Raw genomic sequence first — 20,328 nt, 5'->3', positions numbered from 1 at the left:
GTTTGCCTTCCCACTCAATATGCTCTCTGAATTGCAAACTAGCAATCTTCACGAGTATAGTTTATAAAAGACACAATGTAATTGGTCATAGATCAAAGATCCTCAGTTTTTTTGAATGACAGACTTTAAGCACATTAGCCCTGAATAAATCAGGTAACTAGGCAAACTCTATGGTTATCAAGAGAACAAATGAATCCACTCTGGTCACTGTATACTCTTTGGCCACTTACAAAAATGGACAAAAAACTGTTCCCAGATTGCTGTCCTTTGCATGGAGAAATAACAACCCCAGTTCTGTGCAAAGCCCATAAATTAATCAAAATCCCAAAATGTCATTGTGCTACCAACTGTGAATCTACAAAAACAAGCCTGGATTACAAAGCCAAAGTATAATCAAACTATTACATATCAATAAAACATTTTGCTATTAAATATCAATATCATGACTACAGTAGAATCACCAGAATGTAGCGATTAAAAAAAGGTATCTATGTTTTAGCCAAGAACAAATCCGCAACATCTCAGCATCAATGCAAGAAGTAGATGCAGAATATCAGCAGTGAAGCTGTATACAATACTTGGTCTACTTATAGAACTCTCACTAAGATACTGTTGTTGGTGAACCTGTATGCAGAAGTTCAGACACAAATTTACCCATAACTTGCTGAACCAGGGTTGTAGATGAGAAAAAAAGCTCTGAATTTACCCAGATTTTTCTGTGCACTTAATAACAACCAGGGTCAATTTCACAGATTGGTGTCCTGGTTATAGATGGCTCCAGTTGCACTATTACTCCGAGTCCTCAAAGTCATTGCTTCAACTGAGTAAGAGAGACACATTTAAACGTGCATTTGTACTACAACGACCAGTGGGTTCTAGCCAGGCAGAACCTAGTTTACAATGGCTGGCTCCTGTTTGGCAGGAACTGCAAATGCCTTGTGCATGTCTGGATATAAGTACAGGCAGAGAGAACTCTCTTCCAACAGTTAGAAATTTAAATGTTTAGAGAGTGGGAACGGGAGAACCCCTGCTCTCTAAACGGAGCCCAGAAGGTCCAACAAACCCTCAGCGCTTACTAAGCCATGTTTGACACCAAATTGGACTTATACTCCGTCCAGTGTCAAACGAACAGGGAAACTACTCTCTCTAAAGAGTCTCACTCCCCTTTGCTACCAAGCCCATCTGTGGACTTAGACTGAAAGTTCATCAGTGCAAAGTGGAAATCACTGTACCAACGTTTAACTTGCAGTGCAAATACACCCTTAGTCTTGTTATATCAGTGAATAAGAGGTATCAAGACCAATCTCAAAATTGGAAACTAAGTTTTTTTTTAAAAAGACATGTTTTTATGTACATAATCATTTCAAAGAACATTGAATATAAAACTGGGTACTGCAAATCAAATAATCAAAAAAGAACAGCTTTAAAAACACACACTGACAACTGAATTCTGGTCTTCTATCAACACTATATTAAAATGAGATTCAACTGTAATTTACTACAGAGAGGATAACAAGTCCTCAGTGGCCACAGAACTCTCAACTCCACTTCAAACTGTTCCTCCAATGCTCCTTTCATAATGAGGTTGATTTTCTCCATTAAGAAACAGCAGGAGATAACAGTATTGTTTGAGCTTTCAGCAAATCTGTTAAACCATAAATTCTTCTATATACTGTAGTGGAATCATTTTAAGTATAAACTACATCATGAAATATGCTTTGATCATTTTTAGATTCAAAGTAGAAATTAAATTACATATCTTATGTATGTGATTGCAAGTAATTTCTAATACTGGACCAATTACCACTAAAACACATTGAGAACATAAGAAATAGGAGCAGGAGTAGGCTAGACGGCTCCTCGAGCCTGCAGTAAGATCATGGCTGATCATCTACCTCAACTCCACTTTCTTGTCCTATCCTTTGATTCTCAGAGTCCAAAAATCCATCGACCTCAATCTTGAATATACTCAATGACTGAGCATCCACAGCCCTCTGGGGTAGAGAATTCCAAAGATTCACAACCTTCTGAGTAAAGAAATTTTTCCTCATCTCAGTCCTAAATGGCTGACCCCTTATCTTGAGACTATGACCTCTAGTTCTAGACTCTCCAAGCCAGGGGAAACAGCCTCTCAGCATCTACCCTGTCAAGCCCTCTCAGAATTTTATGTTTCGATGAGATCACCTCTCATTCTTCTAAACTCCAGAGAATATAGGCCCATTCTACTCAATCTCTCCTCATAGGACAACCCTCTCATCCCAGGAATCAATCTAGTGAACCTTTGTTGCATCCCCTCTAAGGCAAGTATATCCTTCCTTAGGTAAGGAGACCAAAACTGTACACAGTATTCCAGGTCTCACCAGAGCCCTATATAATTGCAGCATTACCTTCTTACTGTTATACTCCAAACCCCTTGCAACAAAGGCCAACATACCATTTGCCTTCCTAATTGCTTGCTGTGCCTGCATGTTAACTTTCTGTGATTTGTATACAAGGACACCCAAATCCCTCTGAATACCAACTTTTCCTAGTCTCCCACCTTTTCAAAAATATTCTGCTTTTCTATTCTTCCCACCAAAGTGGATAATTTCACATTTCCCCATATTATACTCCATCTGCTACTTTCTCGCTTAACCTGTCTATATCCCTTTGCAGCCTTGTTGTGTCCTCCTCACAGCTTACTTTCCCCACCTAGCTTTGTATCGTCAGCAAACTTGGATACATTAAACTCATTCCCCTCATCTAAGTCATTGTTATATACTGTAAACAGCTGAGGCCCAAGCAATGATCCTTGAAGCACCCCACTAGTTACAACCTGCCAACCCCAAAAATGACCCGTTTATTCCTACTCTGTTTTCTGTCCGTTAACCAATCAGCAATCCATGCTAATATATTATTCCCAGTCCCACTAGCCCTAATTTTGTATGACAACCTCTTGTGTGGCACTTTATCGAATGCCTTTTGAAAATCCAAATATACTACGTCCACTGGATCCCCCTTATCTACCCTGCTAGTTGTACCCTCAAAAAACCCGAATAGATTTGTCAAACACGATTTCCCTTTCATAAAACCGTGTTGAATCTGCCTAATCATATTATGAATTTCTAAGTGCCATGTTACTACATCCTTAATAACAGATTCTAGCATTCTCCCTCCTACTGATGTCAGGCTAACTGGCCTATAGTTCCTTGTTTTTTTTCTCCTCCTTTCTTGAATAGCACAGTTATATTTGCTACCTTCCAATCCATGGGGAATCTAGGGAATTCTGGAAGATCAAAGCCAATGTATCCACTATCTTTGCAGCCACCTCTTTTAAAACCCTAGGATGTAGGCCATCAGATCCAGGGGATTTGTCAACTTTTAGTCCCATTAATTTCTTTAGTACTTTGACTTAAAGTAATTAAGATTAGTAAGGTTCCTCAATCTCATTAGACCCTTGGTTCCCCACTATTTCCAGTATGTTTTTTGTGTCTTCTACTGTGAAGACAGATACAAACTATTCATTTAACATGTCTGCCATTTCCTTATTCCCCATTATAATTTCTCCTGTCTCTGCCTCAAGGAGACCCACATTTACTTTCGCTAATCTCTTCCTTTTTACATACTTGTAGAAGCTCTCACTATCTGTTTTTATATTTCTTGCTAGTTTACTCTCATATTCAATTTTCTTCATCAATTTCTTGGTCATCCTTTGCTAATTTCTAAAACCCTCCCAATCCTCAGGCTTACTACTCTTTTTGGCAACATTGTAATCATCTTCTTTTAATCTAATACTATCCTTCATTTCTCTAGTTAGCCACAGTTGGATCACTTTTCCCATGGAGTTTTTATTCCTCAAGGGAATGTACATTCATTGAGAATTATGAATTATTTCTTTAAATGTTTGCCATTGCTTATCTACCATCGTTAATTTAATTTCCCAATCTACCTTAGCCAACTCGTCCCTCATAACTACGCAATTGGTTTTGTTTAAATTTAAGACCCTAGTTTCGGACTTAAATACATCACTCTCAAACCCAATATGAAATTCTATCATATTATGATCACTCTCCCCCAGAGGATCCTTAACTATAAGATTACTAATTAACTCTGTCTCATTACACAGTACTAGATCTAAAATAGTCTGCTCCCTAGTTAGTTCCTCGACATATTGTTCTAGAAAACTGTCTCAAATACATTCCATAAACTCCTCCTCCAAACTACTTTTGCCAATTTGGTTTGCCCAGTCTATATGAAGATTAAAGTCCCCTACAATTATTGCCTTGTTACATGCTCCTCTAATTTCCTGATTTAATCTCTGTCCAATGCTATAACTACCGTTAGGGGGCCTATAAAATACTCCCACCAGTGTTTTCTGCCCCTTGTTATTTCTTAGCTCCACACATACTGATTTTCTGAGCTAAGATCCTTTCTCACTGCTGCTTTTATCTCATCCATTATCAAGGCTACCCCCCCCCCCACCCTCCTTTTCCATTTTGCCCATCTTTTCTAAAAAGTCATGTACCCCGGAATATTTAGTTCCCAATCTGGGTCACTCTGCAACCACGTCTCATTAACGGCTGCTAGATCAAACCCATTGATCTCTATTTGTGCCATTAATTCATCTATCCTGTTACAAAAGCTTCACGCATTCAGACATAGGGCCTTTAATTTTAACTTTTACACTATTTTCCCTGATGTGACCTTAGTCACTAATGCCCTATTATCTTTGTTAAACTCTGTCCCTTCCTGACACATTGCTTGTTTTCTATTCTGCTCTACAACCTTGACTATTCTCTTTAAACTTATAAATTTACCCTTACCTGAACCCTCCTCACCCTCTTATTAGTTGTCACCACAAATGGTGCGCACACAATACTCAATTTGCTTGAAGAAAATGGTGGTGAGCATTTACAACATTGCAATAAAACTCAACAAACCTGTCACTACAGGTACAATTAAGTCAGTTATGTTGTAAAACCCCATAAAGAGCCTAAATGCTGTCACAATTTCAGGTTTTATCACTTTAACAAACTCTTCAGATCCCAACCTGGTGGTAATCTTTTCTATCAGCACAGCTTTCTTGCACTGGCTAACTGATTATCAACAGTAAACTTGAAGATTACCTGTACAATAACAACTTTGTAAACCGCAGTCAAAACCGATTAAAAAGTGGAAGATCCTGCCTGACCAACCTCCGTGACTGTTGAGGAAGTGACAATTCCAGTGGACTGTGTCAAGCTCTATGACGTAGTGTGAATACACTTCCAAAAAGGTATTCAACAAAGTTACATAAAGCAGGCTGTTAGTAAAATTCAAAGTGTTAGGGATACAGGGGAAACTCCAAGGAAAGGATAAGAAATTGGTTGAAAGGTAGAAAACGAGTACTCGTTAGAGGAGCTATGTCAGGGTGGGACTGAAAGGTAATATTGGTATTTTGCCCCAGTGACTGGTGTTGGGATCACTATGGTTTTCTAATTTATTTCAATGACCTTGATTCAGAAACCCAGTGCAAGTGGTCAAATTTGCAGATGATACCAAACCAGGAGGGGCAGTGGATTTGGAGGAGGCAGCCATTAATTATAAGGTCATTCTTACCTCGGTGGTGGGCAAACTATTAGAATCAATACTGAGAGATAGGATAAACTGTCACTTGGAAAGGCATGGTTTAATCAGGGATAGTCAGCATGGATTTGTTCAGGGAAGGTCATGCCTTACAAATCTGATTGAATTCTTTGAGGAAATGACAAGGAGGATTGATGAGGATAGTGCAGTGGATGTTGTCTACATGGATTTTAGTAAGGCATTTGACTAGGTCCCACATGCCAGACTGGTCAGAAAGGTAAAAGTCCATGGGAAGCAGGGAAATGTGCCGAATTGGATTCAAAAATTGGCTCAGTAACAGGAAACAAAGGGTAAAAGTCGATGGATGTCTTTGCGAATGGAAATCCATTTCCAGTGGTGTGCCACAGGGCTCATTGTTGGGTCCCTTGCGGTTTGTGGTATATATTAATGATCTGGACTTGAATGTAGGGGGCATGATTGGCAAATTTGCAGACGACATAAAAATTGGCCGTGTAGTTGATAGTCAAGAGGATAGCTGTAGACTCCAAGAAGATATCAATGAGTTGGTGGAGTGGGCAGAGAAGTGGCAAATGGAGTTCAACCCGGAGAAGTGTGAGGTAATGCATTTAGAGAGGACAAACAGTAAAAGGGAATACGCAGTAAACGGGAATATATTGAGAGGGGTAGAGGAAGTGAGAGACCTTGGAGTGCATGTGCACAGGTCCCTGAAGGTGGCAGTACAGGTAGATAAGGTTGTGAAGAAGGCATACAGAATGCTCTCCATTATTAGCCGAGGTATAGAATACAAAAGCAGGGATATAATGGTGGAACTGTATAAAACGCTGGTAAGGCCACAGCTGGAGTATTGTGTGCAGTTCTGGTCACCACATTACAGGAAGGATGTCATTGCTCTGGAGAGAGTGCAGAGAAGATTTATAAGAATGTTGCCAGGGCTTGAAAATTGCAGCTAGGAGGAGAGATTGGATAGGCTGAGGTTGTTTTCCTTGGAGCAGAGGAGGTTGCAGGGAGACTTGATTGAAGTGTACAAAATTATGAGGGGCCTAGATAGGGTAGACAGGAAGTACGTTTCCCTAGCGGAGAGTTCAAGAACTAGAGGACACAGATTTAAGCCGATTGGCGGAAGGATTAGAGGGGACATGAGGAAAAACTTTTTTACCCAGAGGGTGGTGGGTGTATGGAATTCACTGCCCGAATTGGTGGTGGAGGCAAGGACCCTCAACTCTTTTAAAAAGTACCTGGACCTGCACCTAAAGTGCTGTAAGCTGCAGGGCTACGGACCAGGTGCTGCAAGGTGGGATTAGAATGGGCACCTGGTTGATCTTCGAGCCGGCGCGGACACGACAGGCCGAATGGCCGCCTTCTGTGCTGTATCTTTTCTATGGTTCTATTAAAAGTCATATAGAAATACATTAGTACACAGAAAAACAGAAATGTGAAACTGGTGGACAGTGGAAGTAAAAGGAAAATTTTTTAAAGTACATTATGTAAACATGTGTGCCACTATTTTCCTGTAAAGCAATAAAAAAATTTAAAATAAAACATCACCCACAAAATAAACGCTAGTTGCACAACTTCCTAGTCTTGACTGACCATTCAAGTTCCGAAATATCAACAGCATAGAAGAGGTAACTACTGGACCTTCAGAGCTTGTTCAAAACAAACATAATTTAAATAAAACAGTCAAATAAACCTCCTCACTCAGGTCAAGTCTGAATAACCAAAAGCACACTAAATTTATTAGAAACCGCTAGTAAGTGATATCACAAGCCCTGTGATATCAATCCTGTACAGAACTCCATTTGTAAAAATTTCTTATTAACTACCACACAAAAGTTATACACACTGAACATTGCTGATGAGACTAACTTATGAGTGGTGGAGTTTTTTTTCCACTTGCAGATGAAACATGGTATTCAACAATGCATATATTGTTGTTACAGATTAAACAAAAAAAGGAATCGCTTTCATGTCTGCCGTTTATTGACAAAAGAGAATTAACATGACACAGAAGTACAGATTTCACTCTTCTCCTAGCTACAGCTGCCTGACATGATCCTCTTGTAGCAAAAGGCCAATCTCTTCAATATAGTGGATGGCTGCTATTAAGTCAATATATACTTTGAATTTTGTTTTATATCAACTGTATACTGTAGCAATATTATAAAAGTGGTATTAGCATTACAAAAGAAAATTAAATATTGAAAAAATCTTGTGTTTAAATACAAATTAGGCTTCTTAAAATTGGTATTGCTCACTTAAAACAGTAATAAATTTATTACATTTGTACATTGTTCACAGAGTACAGAAAGCATGGCTCAGTGTACATAATACAAAGATACAAAGTGATGGGGAAAGAGCCTTACTTGGGAACTTAGAGACAGCCTAGAGAGACTGTGCTGGTCAGCAGTTTAGTGTTTAGGTATACTGCTGTGCGAGTCATTGTGGAGCACAATTTTTTTTTAAAGTTAAAGGCGAGTTATGCCTTTTGTTGTTGCTGGTGCAGATCCTATTAAATCTTATGGGCATCCTCCTTCTGTGCTGTAAATTCTATAAGCATTAATTCGTCACAAGAAAATTTGGTGACATTTTTGCTATTAACTGTTTTTGAGTGAAATAAAATCCATTGAAAATCTGAGGAGACCTCAACACTAGAACGGGTGATTAATACAGGATAGGGTCATTTCCATCACCCCAGCTATCACAGAATAATTAAAAACTGATGGGATTTGATCATTTGAAAAGAAGTATGGTCAAGAAGTAAAGAAAGGCCTTTTAGCACATCAACTCCTGTTGTGGCATTCAATTGCATTTTGAGTAACGTCAGTGTTTTTGCCTCTTACTTTGTTTGATAGATTGTTACCCTTGAGTAAACAAAGTGAGGAACTAAAACTGAACATAGTATTCTTAGGATCTAATGGACATTTGCGAGATTATGGAAGGTTTAGAAAGGGTAAATGGTGCAAGATTGTTTCCACTGGGTGGCAAATTGGTAACAAGGGAGCAAAGACTAAGAATTACTACTAGAAGAACGAAGGTGGAAGTTAGGAGAGAGATAGTAAAACCTGCAATGCTTTACCACAAGTGGCTATTGAAGCAGAGACTACATCATCGTTTAAAAGAGAATTGGATGAGTATTTGAAGAGGAAAAATATAAAAGTATGCTGGGGAGAGCAGGGAACTAGGAATAGAGATTAGAGATCTCCAGTTAAAAGTGCCTGAACCAGGACACGTGCAATGGCGTGAATTTTCTACACACTAAATTTCCATTATTGCCCTCTGATCCCAAATTCTTTGCATCCTTTGAAGTAACAAGTTGGATTTACCTCATCTATACCACTTAATATATCTTATACTTCAGTTATGTTTCTCCTCCCCCAATCCCCCTCCCAACTTAATGACCTTTCTAGACTGTAAAACTTAAGGTTCTCCCACTTTACATTTGGAACCAGTCCCATTGCCCTTTCTGTACCTTTTCTATGCATTTTTTGTGGAATGATAACCAAAACTAAATATAGCATTTTAACTAAGATTTCACCAGCTAACTGTAGACTTAGCATAACTTCTGGTAATTTATATTCAATTGTTCTGGCTACATAATTCAATCCGGAGAAGTGTGAGGTAATGCATTTAGGGAGGGTAAACAAGGCAAGGGAATACACAATAAATGGGAGGATACTTAAAAGTGTAGACGAGCAGAGAGACCTTGGAGTGCTGATCCACAGATCCCTGAAGGTAGCAGGACAGGTCGATAAGGTGGCTAACAAGGCATACGGGATACTTTCCTTTATTAGCCAAGGCATAGCATATAAAAGTAGGTAGGTTAGGCTAGATCTGTATAAAACACTAGTTAGGCCACAGCTAGAGTACTGCGTACTGTTCGGGTCACCACATTACAGGAAAGATGTGATTGCACTAGAGGGTACAGAATAGATTTACGAGGATGTTGCCAGGACTGGAGAATTTTAGCTGAGAAAAGATTGGATAGGTTGGGGTTTTTTTCTTTGGAACAGAGGAGGTAGAGGGGAGATTTAATTGAGATGTATAAAATTATGAGGAGCCTAGACAGAGTGGCTAGGAAGGACTTATTTTCTTTAGCAAAGAGGTCAATAACTAGGGGGCATAGATTTAAATTAATTGGTAAAAGGATTAGAGAGGAGTTGAGGAGAAATTTTTTCGCCCAGAGGGTGGTGGGATCTGGAACTCACTGCCTGAAAGGGTGGTAGAGGCAGAAATCCTCATCGCATTTAAAGAATACTTGGATAAGCACTTGAAGTACCATAACCTTCAAGGCTATGGACCAAGAGCTCGAAAGTGGAATTAGGCTGGATAGCTCTTTTTCGGCCGGCACAGACACAATGGGCCGAATGGCCCCCTTCTGTGCCATAAATTTCTATGATTCTATATCTTAGCACTTTTTTATTTCTTTCATTCAGTGTTGCACCACATTGTCCAGTCATTGAAAGTTATGAATCTCCTCCCAGATCTTTTTAAAATCTCCATGCACTAATTCAGTTTCATTCACTGAATATATATGTCCTTCGTTTTTGGAGTTATCTATAATACTTTATACTTAAATATCACGTTCTGAATAATTAAAAGATTGGTCTTTGTGTTAGAGGTGCAACAGCACTGGTATTTTCAAATTCAAAGCTCCATTGTCACAGACCAGCAGACACTCTAATTTCCATTTTCAGACTGCAACTTATGTTTTTTGCTTACAGGAGAAAGACAAGAGGAGCAAAAGTCAGGCTTGGGGCTGGAGGGAAAGACATTTAAGCCTTGGAATTCCGAAGTACAGAACTTTTTACTCTATTGTAAATTCTTACAGATCAATACAGGACATGAGTAACTTCTAAAATCAAAACTGAACACATTTATCAAAATCACAAAACTACAATACAATTATTTCTGCATTACAGCTCTATCCTAAAAACTCACTTTGTTTCACTGTAAATTAGCTAGTTAATCTTAAAATCTAATGAGGAAATTTGTTCATTCAACATTCATTGTCTAATCCTTTAATTTATTCTCACCATTCACCTTATTCTTCCCTCTCCTAGCTTGCAATGCAGCATTTCTCCAATTTACATATTCTTAAGTTTTCTCTTTATAAGCCTGGTTTGTAAAACTAAAAGTCAGTTAATGTCATCCTATTTTCCTGTAAAGCGGAAGATAGCACAGGTAAATATTCTCCAGTGATAAAGACTAATCATTTTTGGGACCTGCCCACATCACACTGCACCAGTATATTTTCTGATTTAGTTCAACTGCCACAGTACAATGACCAAATTCATTTCAAGAGCCTTGCATTATACAGTAAGGCTGATCGTATTTTTTCTAAATGCACTCTCACATTTGATTCTGCTACATCTTGTGGATTTGTCCTGCAGCAGCAGTTGCAACTGCTGTACCAATATACCAGACATGCACTTGAAACAGATGGTTGGGAATGTGTTACAGGTTTTTATACAATTATGGGGTTCAGATGCATCATAAACCACGGGGGTGAAACTGGAGAAGTTTATTAATTTCATTTGAACCCAGATAATTGCATCACATTTTCTAATGTACTCCAAACCATCTGTTATATATGCACACATTTTCCTTTTAAAAAAAGGATGATTTTCTTCCCTTGTGTATACAGCCTCAATTTATAAAGCTTAACATCACAAAGTGGAAAAGAAGGTGTGATCCAAGCTCCATAATGGTACCAACAATGTAAGTATTGCTAAACAGTACAAGGAACATTATTTCTGGCATTATAAATCCTCCAAGTCACACATCAACCCAACTTGAAGATGTATCATTGTTCCTTCATTGTCACTGGGTCAAAATCTTGGAACTCCCTACCCAACAGCATTGTGGGAGTACCTTCACCACACGGACTGCAGTGGATCAAGGAAAAGACCCACCACCACCATCTCAAGGACAACTAGTGATGGGAAATAAATGCCGGCCTTGCCAAATGCGCCTACATCCAGAGAATGAATTAAAAAATATAATAACTTGTGAACACAATTGGGTAGTGCACCAGTAAACTCCTAAAATAATCTTCCTTTCAATATTCCAACATAATTTTCTCCATTTAAGGTTTTTTTTGCTACTGTTGCATGGAAGCAAAGTGGCATAATTCTCCAAAAGGAAAATTCCAGGTCTGCGCCACTGCTCCATTTTCTCTGACTACCACACTATATCCTTTTTCCTCCAAGTCCTGGACCACATTATTGGGTCATAACTATGCTCCCACCATTGCCTGTTTGAAACTCTTCAATAAAGCATCCACCTTGCCTATGGCACTGAGACTGCACTGGTCAAAATAACAAACAACTTCCTGCATGACTGTGACCATGGCTCGTTGTCTCTCCTCAACCGCTCCACTGCCTTTCGCAGCATCAACCACTCTATCCTCTTCCAATTTCTTTCCTCTGCACTCTAGCTTCACAGCAGTGCTTTCTCCTGGTTCCACTCATATCTGTTACAATGAAAACATAGGAACAGGAATCAGCTGTTCACCCCCTCGAGCATGTTCCGCCATTCAATGAGATCATGGCTGATCCATATCGTAACTCCATCCACCAGCCTTGACTCCTCAATACCCATGGCTAGCAAAAGTCTATCAATCTCAGATTTAAAATTGTTAAAATTGAGCTAGCATCTACTGCTTTTCGTGAGTGTTCCACACTTCTACCACCCTTTGCATGAAGTGTTTCCTAACTTCTCTCCTGAATGACCTGGCTCTGATTTTAAGGTTCTGTCCCCTTGTACTAGACTCCCCCACCAGCGGAAAAAGTTTCTATCTACCCTATCAATTCCTTTCAAAATCCTAAAAACCTCAATCAAATCACCCCTTAACCTTCTATATTCCAGGGAATACAAGCCTAGTTTATGTAATCTCTCCTCATAATCTAACCCTTGGAACCCTGGTAACATTCTGGTGGATGTCCGCTGCACTCCTTCCAAGGCCAATATATCCTTTCGAAGGTATAGGGCCCAGAACTGTACACATTACTCCAGATGTGGTCTAACCAGGGCTTTGTATAGCTGCAGCAAAACTTCCTATATCCTAGCCCTCTAGTTATAAACGCTATCATTCCATTAGCCTTTTTGATTACGTTTTGTACCTGACTATTACAACTCAAGGCCTCTAACAGCTTCTCTTTACTTTCTTCCTTCGCCACTCTCCAGTGTGCACCAAGGCTCCATCCTTTATTATTTTTATGCTTTCCCTCAGAGATATCTGAAAGTAACAGGTCAAATTCCACACGTACATCAACAATACTTCCCCATCGGTCCCCAAGGTTATCGCAACACTCTCCAACTCCTTGTCCAACATTAAGATCTGGATGAACCAAAATTTCACCTAGCTTAACGTCCATAGAAACAGTCATCGTCTTCCATTCTAAATTACTGCTGCAGCTCTAGCCTCAACTCCAGCAACCTTCCCAGCTGCCAGCTCAGACTAAGTCCAGAGGTGCGGCACTTCAATATAGTGCTCGATCTCAAGCTGAGCATATTCCCCCATATTCCCTTCTGTTACCAAAATCACTTTCTTCCACCTGTGAGTTATCGCCAGCTTCAACTCCCACTTCCCACTGCTGCCAAAATCCTGATTAATGTCTTTTACTACATCAAAGCCCAAAATAGCCAACAATTTCCTAGCCAACCTCCAGATTACAGCTCATTCACAATGCCCCACGGCCTCCATCCACACCAAGTCCCAAACTCTCATCACTTTTCACCTTAGCAAGTTCCATTGCTTCCACATCCCCCAGTGAAAATTCTCATCTTCATTTTCAAATCTCTCCATGTCTTGACACACCCTACCTCAACCTAGTGTGACTTCATCCAAACTGTTTTTCTTTCTTCATCTGTCCTGTAAAGAAGAATAAGCTTGCATTTATGTAGTCAGTACAACGAAAAATACTTCACAAGCAGTGAATTACTCTTGAAATGCAGTCACTATTATTTTGTAGTTAAATGCAGTAGCCAATTTGTGCACAGTATGGTCACACAAACAGCAATAAGATAAATGACCAATTAATCTGTTTGTGGTAGTATTGATTGAGGGAAAAATGTTGGCCAGGATACTGGGAGAACTCCCCTGCTCTTCTTCCAATTGCACCAGGAGATCTTTTACCTCCACCTGAATGGGCAAACTTACTCATCTGAAAAATAGCATCTCTGACAATGAAGCACTCCCTCAGTACTGCACTGGAGTGTCAGCCTAGATTGTGTTCCAGTCCTAGGAGTAGGACTTGAACCCATAACCTTCTGACTCAGGTAGTACTGCTATCACTGAACCAAGCTGACATTCTGAGGCATTCTTCTGCAAAAGGCGGATATAGTAATTTAATCCAGCCCTATCCTTCCCCACATGTCCTTTATCCATCTGATACTGGGTTACTCCTTCCTCTAAACTCCATCCACTACCAGTGGCCACTGCCTTCTTGAAAACCCTCCCTAAATCCAATCCCTCTACCTTGCCACCTCCCTCCTCGCTTTCAAAACCCTCCTCTTCAACTGTACCTTCACTCATCACCTTCATAAAGTTTTCACTTCCCTTCCCCTGCTCATTGTTCACTGCCTTGCTACCCTGTGAAGTATTTTGAGACAACCTTCTGAGCCAGCAGTACTATAGAAATTTAATTGTTGACTCTCTACAAAGCAGAGATTTTTTTTTAAAAATGCAAAGCAAGTTATTCTAAGACACTCGGATGCAATTCGTAGCAGCCGACCCCAGGAGCAGGCCACCTTGTCTTCCCTTTCAATTGCAGAATAGTGCATAAGCAAAAACACCAATTATAATCAAGGCAGTGAATTAACAGCTCGGTACATAAGGTGCTTAAAAACAAGGTTACCCTCTATATAGCATGTTCTCAGAAAGCTCTTCTAATGGTGCATTTATATTACAGAACCACTTCATGAAACTCTTGCTCCTGTAGAAATGATTCCGTTGATAATGTAGTTTCTTCAGCAGCCAATCAACTGTAAAAGTGCGCACACACGTCTGCACACGTGCAAGCGTTTTAAACTTGAAAACAGTAACTAATTCAATGAAGCCATATCTTGCCCAGGGGCTGCAGAAGCTCCACGCAAGCCCTCAATAACAAACTGCTTTGCAGATCTATATAGGACAAGTATGAGCGCTTCGGCTACCTCGGACAGCAAATCTGGCGTCGTTCTACAACAAACCCAACATGATGCATTCTAGAGCGAGGATGGAAACCACCGACAACGACATATTCATATTCAGTTTACTGGCAATTTTGAAGGTGGTGCCAGCAGCAATCTGTCCATACAAAGATGCAATGAAGCCTTAGACTGCAGGAAACAACAGGATCCAAGTTTCCCCCCTACCAAGCTTAAAATTAAAGGCTCCCAGTTTATTAGCTTTCCTCAATAGAGCTCACATTGCTGATGTAACCATTATTGCTGAAGTTACAGCAAGCAGTGTTCAGCAGAGGCAAGCTTCTACCCTAATAGGAAGCAGTTGATTCATTACAAGTAGGGAGACATAGAACCCTAGTGCAGAAATGAAGAAACATCTCAAATCTAACTTGGTGATGAGTAGAAAGATTTCTACCAATATAAAGGTCCAACTTACTGGCCTTTGAGCTTGCATGTACGGCAAGATGTGGTAATGTAAATCAAAGAGACACTCCAGTACTTTTAATGGAAGTACTCCATTTGCCACCAACAAAAACACTGCATTGCTCCTGTGTCTGTACACACGGACCAAGGTACGGGGAGTGATAATAAATACTGTGAAAATCTAAGGCTATGAAGCACAGTATTGCTTGTGATGATGGTAATTCTGTTTGTAACACATTCTGAGTCTTTCACATTCAAGATGATGGGGGAATTCCTAGAGTTTCCCTTTATGGAGCAAGAGATAAAATAAATGTTGAAAATTCTGACAAATATAGGATACCACATAACTGACTTGAAGTCATAAGTAAAACAAAGAAAAAGGAATCACTCGCTAGCAGTAGACCCAAGTGAACAAATTAGACTTCAAATGAGTGAACTGACCAGTAATATCACCACAGGTTTGGTATTTCTTTAGGATGTTTTTCTCCCCCATTTGTACTGTCCTTTCTGTAGCTGGACCAACATTTCAGTTCAGTCTAAATGCAGAATGCTATTTCTGCTGAGCTGCCTGGCAAGGTTGATGCAGGACAGTTTACAATACACACATGCTAAACTTTCCTGTAATCCACCATTAGTAATAAGCTGGGAATACTGCAAGTCCCATCATGTGATTAAATATACAGTACCTTCAGGTCCTATGTTATTAAACCTTTTGACCGATCTCACACACCATTACTCTTAACTTTAACACAACATTGAAAACCTCTTCAATTAGGGGTAAAAAAGCAAACAATTCAAAGACTCAGTGGCTCCAAGTAAACTGAAGGCACTGATCCAATCCTGAGATTCAGGTGATACTTGCATGGTTTAGGATGTAATTTGAATCTCTCAATTAGATTATTTAATCATATAAAATATAAAGAGCAATGTTATTTCCTTATAATCCACTACTGATGAAATTCCTGTAATATCCCAAATTTAATCCACCAGTAATTGTCATCAGGGAATTACTTTTGTCATCCGAACCCATGGATGAGATTTTATCATCGCTCCCCCTATTATGTATTATGTAATTCACTCAGAGAATCCATTATCAGACAACTACCTACAAGTACAGATTACTGCAGGTATTTATTACTGAGCAATACCATTCCTGTCACCATCCATGCAGCATATTGTAATAAACAGTAGCTCCCATGACAACTGCAAAAAATCAAATATACAGCAGTACAATGTGAATTTTTTTTTGGAGGGGTGCAAATTTTAAAAATTGCTACCAGTAAACCTACAACATGGCACTTTAAAAAACAAAAATTTTCATCACTCAGTCCAGGGGATCAATTTAGAGTCTGCATTTGTTTTTGTTTTCTTCTTTTGAAACCAAAATTCTACTTTCTATTCAAAGCATTCAAAAGCTTTCCAAATATCTGATTCAGTTTCCATCATACCTCACACAAAGTTCTGGCTGTTCAGTTTCAAGACTTTTGTTGCAGTGGTGAGCATTTCAGGTGTGCAACAGCATTACTAGTATACACAAGAATACATCTTCCATTTATATCAATGGCACATTATCAGTACATATCAAATAGTTTTGGAATTGAATTGCTAAAAGATGGCTAAGATAAAGTGATCATGCTAAGATTTATTTATGAAAGCAAGTAATTAGCATCTTTGACAATATGGAATTGGAGCTTAGGAAGGTTATCATCTTTCTCATCATACTGTTGAATAGTCAGAAAAAGAATAAAACCGGACGGACCACCCGGCATCGGACCACTAGGCACCGGACACGACAACGGCAAAACACCAAGCTCAGTCGACCCTGCAAGGTCCTCCTTACTAACATCTGGGGACTTGTGCCAAAATTGGGAGAGCTGTCCCACAGACTAGTCAAGCAACAGCCTGACATAGCCATACTCACAGAATCATATCTTTCAGCCAACGTCCCAGACTCTTCCATCACCATCCCTGGGTATGTCCTGTCCCACCGGCAGGACAGACTGACCAGAGGTGGCGGTACAGTGATATACAGTCAGGAGGGAGTGGCCCTGGGAGTCCTCAACATTGACTCTGGACCCCATGAAATCTCATGGCATCAGGTCAAACATGGGCAAGGAAACCTCCTGCTGATTACCACCTACCGTCCTCCCTCAGCTGATGAATCAGTCCTCCTCCATGTTGAACACCACTTGGAGGAAGCACTGAGGGTAGCAAGGGCACAAAATGTACTCTGGGTGGGGGACTTCAATGTCCATCACCAAGAGTGGCTCGGTAGCACCACTACTGACCGAGCTGGCCGAGTCCTGAAGGACATAGCTGCTAGACTGGGCCTGCGGCAGGTGGTGAGCGAACCAACACGAGGGAAAAACCTACTTGACCTCGTCCTCACCAATCGACCTGTCGCAAATGCATCTGTCCATGACAGTATTGGTAGGAGTGACCACCGCACAGTCCTCGTGGAGATGAAATCCCGTCTTCGCACTGAGGACACCATCCAACGTGTTGTGTGGCACTACCACCGTGCTAAATGGGATAGATTCAGAACAGATCTAGCAGCTCAAAACTGGGCATCCATGAGGCGCTGTGGGCCATCAGCAGCAGCAGAATTGTATTCCAGCACAATCTGTAACCTCATGGCCCGGCATATTCCTCACTCTACCATTACCAACAAGCCAGGGGATCAACCCTGGTTCAATGAGGAGTGTAGAAGAGCATGCCAGGAGCAGCACCAGGCGTACCTAAAAATGAGGTGCCAACCTGGTGAAGCTACAACTCAGGACTACACGCATGCTAAACAGCGGAAGCAACATGCTATAGACAGAGCTAAGCGATTCCACAACCAACGGATCAGATCAAAGCTCTGCAGTCCTGCCACATCCAGTCGTGAATGGTGGTGGACAATTAAACAACTAACGGGAGGAGGAGGCTCTGCAAACATCCCCATTCTCAATGATGGCGGAGTCCAGCACGTGAGTGCAAAAGACAAGGCTGAAGCGTTTGCAACCATCTTCAGCCAGAAGTGCCGAGTGGATAATCCATCTCAGCCTCTTCCCGATATCCCCACCATCACGGAAGCCAGTCTTCGGCCAATTCGATTCACTCCACGTGATATCAAGAAACGGCTGAGTGCACTGGATACAGCAAAGGCTATGGGCCCTGACAACATCCCAGCTGTAGTGCTGAAGACTTGTGCTCCAGAACTAGCTGCGCCTCTAGCCAAGCTGTTCCAGTACAGCTACAACACTGGCATCCACCCGACAATGTGGAAAATTGCCCAGGTATGTCCTGTCCACAAAAAGCAGGACAAATCCAATCCGGCCAATTACCGCCCCATCAGTCTACTCTCAATCATCAGCAAAGTGATGGAAGGTGTCGTCGACAGTGCTATCAAGCGGCACTTACTCACCAATAACCTGCTCACCGATGCTCAGTTTGGGTTCCGCCAGGACCACTCGGCTCCAGACCTCATTACAGCCTTGGTCCAAACATGGACAAAAGAGCTGAATTCCAGAGGTGAGGTGAGAGTGACTGCCCTTGACATCAAGGCAGCATTTGACCGAGTGTGGCACCAAGGAGCCCTAGTAAAATTGAAGTCAATGGGAATCAGGGGGAAAACTCTCCAGTGGCTGGAGTCATACCTAGCACAAAGGAAGATGGTAGTGGTTGTTGGAGGCCAATCATCTCAGCCCCAGGGCATTGCTGCAGGAGTTCCTCAGGGCAGTGTCCTTGGCCCAACCATCTTCAGCTGCTTCATCAATGACCTTCCCTCCATCATAAGGTCAGAAATGGGGATGTTCGCTGATGACTGCACAGTGTTCAGTTCCATTCGCAACCCCTCAGATAATGAAGCAGTCCGAGCCTGCATGCAGCAAGACCTGGACAACATCCAGGCTTGGGCTCATAAGTGGCAAGTAACATTCGCGCCAGATAAGTGCCAGGCAATGACCATCTCCAACAAGAGAGAGTCTAACCACCTCCCCTTGACATTCAACGGCATTACCATCGCCGAATCCCCCACCATCAACATCCTGGGGGTCACCATTGACCAGAAACTTAACTGGACCAGCCATATAAATACTGTGGCTACGAGAGCAGGTCAGAGGCTGGGTATTCTGCGGCGAGTGACTCACCTCCTGACTCCCCAAAGCCTTTCCACCATCTACAAGGCACAAGTCAGAAGTGTGATGGAATACTCTCCACTTGCCTGGATGAGTGCAGCTCCAACAACACTCAAGAAGCTCGACACCATCCAAGATAAAGCAGCCCGCTTGATTGGCACCCCATCCACCACCCTAAACATCCACTCCCTTCACCACCGGCGCACTGTGACTGCAGTGTGCACCATCCACAGGATGCACTGCAGCAACTCACCAAGGCTTCTTCGACAGCACCTCCCAAACCCGCGACCTCTACCACCTAGAAGGACAAGGGCAGCAGGCGCATGGGAACAACACCACCTGCACGTTCCCCTCCAAGTCACACACCATCCCGACTTGGAAATATATCGCCGTTCCTTCATTGTCGCTGGGTCAAAATCCTGGAACTCCCTTCCTAACAGCACTGTGGGAGAACCGTCACCACACGGACTGCAGCGGTTCAAGAAGGCGGCTCACCACCACCTTCTCGAGGGCAATTAGGGATGGGCAATAAATGCCGGCCTTGCCAGCGACGCCCACATCCCGTGAACGAATATAAAAAAATTTTTTTAAAATTTAAAAAAATAGCCAACAACTAGCTGACCAAGAACTTCAACCCAATAATGGCAACTAGCCTAGTCATTTCAGGGTGGACAGGATGGCAAATTCACGAGACAATCTGATATAATCAGTCATATAATTCTTGTGCCTACCTTTAAAATATTGAACTGCTCAAATAACTTATGATATCAACGTCTCTTTAAAATAAATGTAATACTTTTTTACAAGAATTGGTATCCACTTAGTTGAAGTTGGTTTCTGTTTTTTTTTTAAAACAATAAACACTGATAATCACATGTATGGGAACCATCTTGGAGCAAATACCGAGTCTAATTATTAAAATGATACCACTGCATAAATGCCCAATGTTAAATGACTCCTTCTGCTGATATTAATCCAGCTCACTCAGTGTCAGGCTTGCTAACCCAACAAGCAATTTCCCCATCATCAGTACTTTAATATTCACACAAAACAC

At 41.2% G+C, this 20,328-nt stretch overlaps 1 protein-coding gene across 5 annotated transcripts in view; it reads right to left on the bottom strand.

The window, feature by feature from the left end:
- The window catches only part of spop (speckle type BTB/POZ protein), a 122,446-nt gene that overhangs the window by 97,638 nt on the left and 4,480 nt on the right, over nt 1–20,328 (bottom strand). Inside the window, exon 2 of one of the 5 annotated variants that reach the window (XM_067969028.1) lies at nt 13,390–13,438. The exons of 3 other annotated variants lie outside the window; for them this stretch is intronic. The gene's annotated coding sequence lies outside the window, so the exon portion shown is untranslated. One more of the 5 variants, XM_067969030.1, reaches the window with a different exon arrangement.

This window comes from Heptranchias perlo, chromosome 30 (genome assembly GCF_035084215.1).
Source record: "Heptranchias perlo isolate sHepPer1 chromosome 30, sHepPer1.hap1, whole genome shotgun sequence".
Lineage (NCBI taxonomy): Eukaryota > Metazoa > Chordata > Chondrichthyes > Hexanchiformes > Hexanchidae > Heptranchias > Heptranchias perlo.
This window is presented reverse-complemented; position numbering and strand designations above follow the sequence as displayed.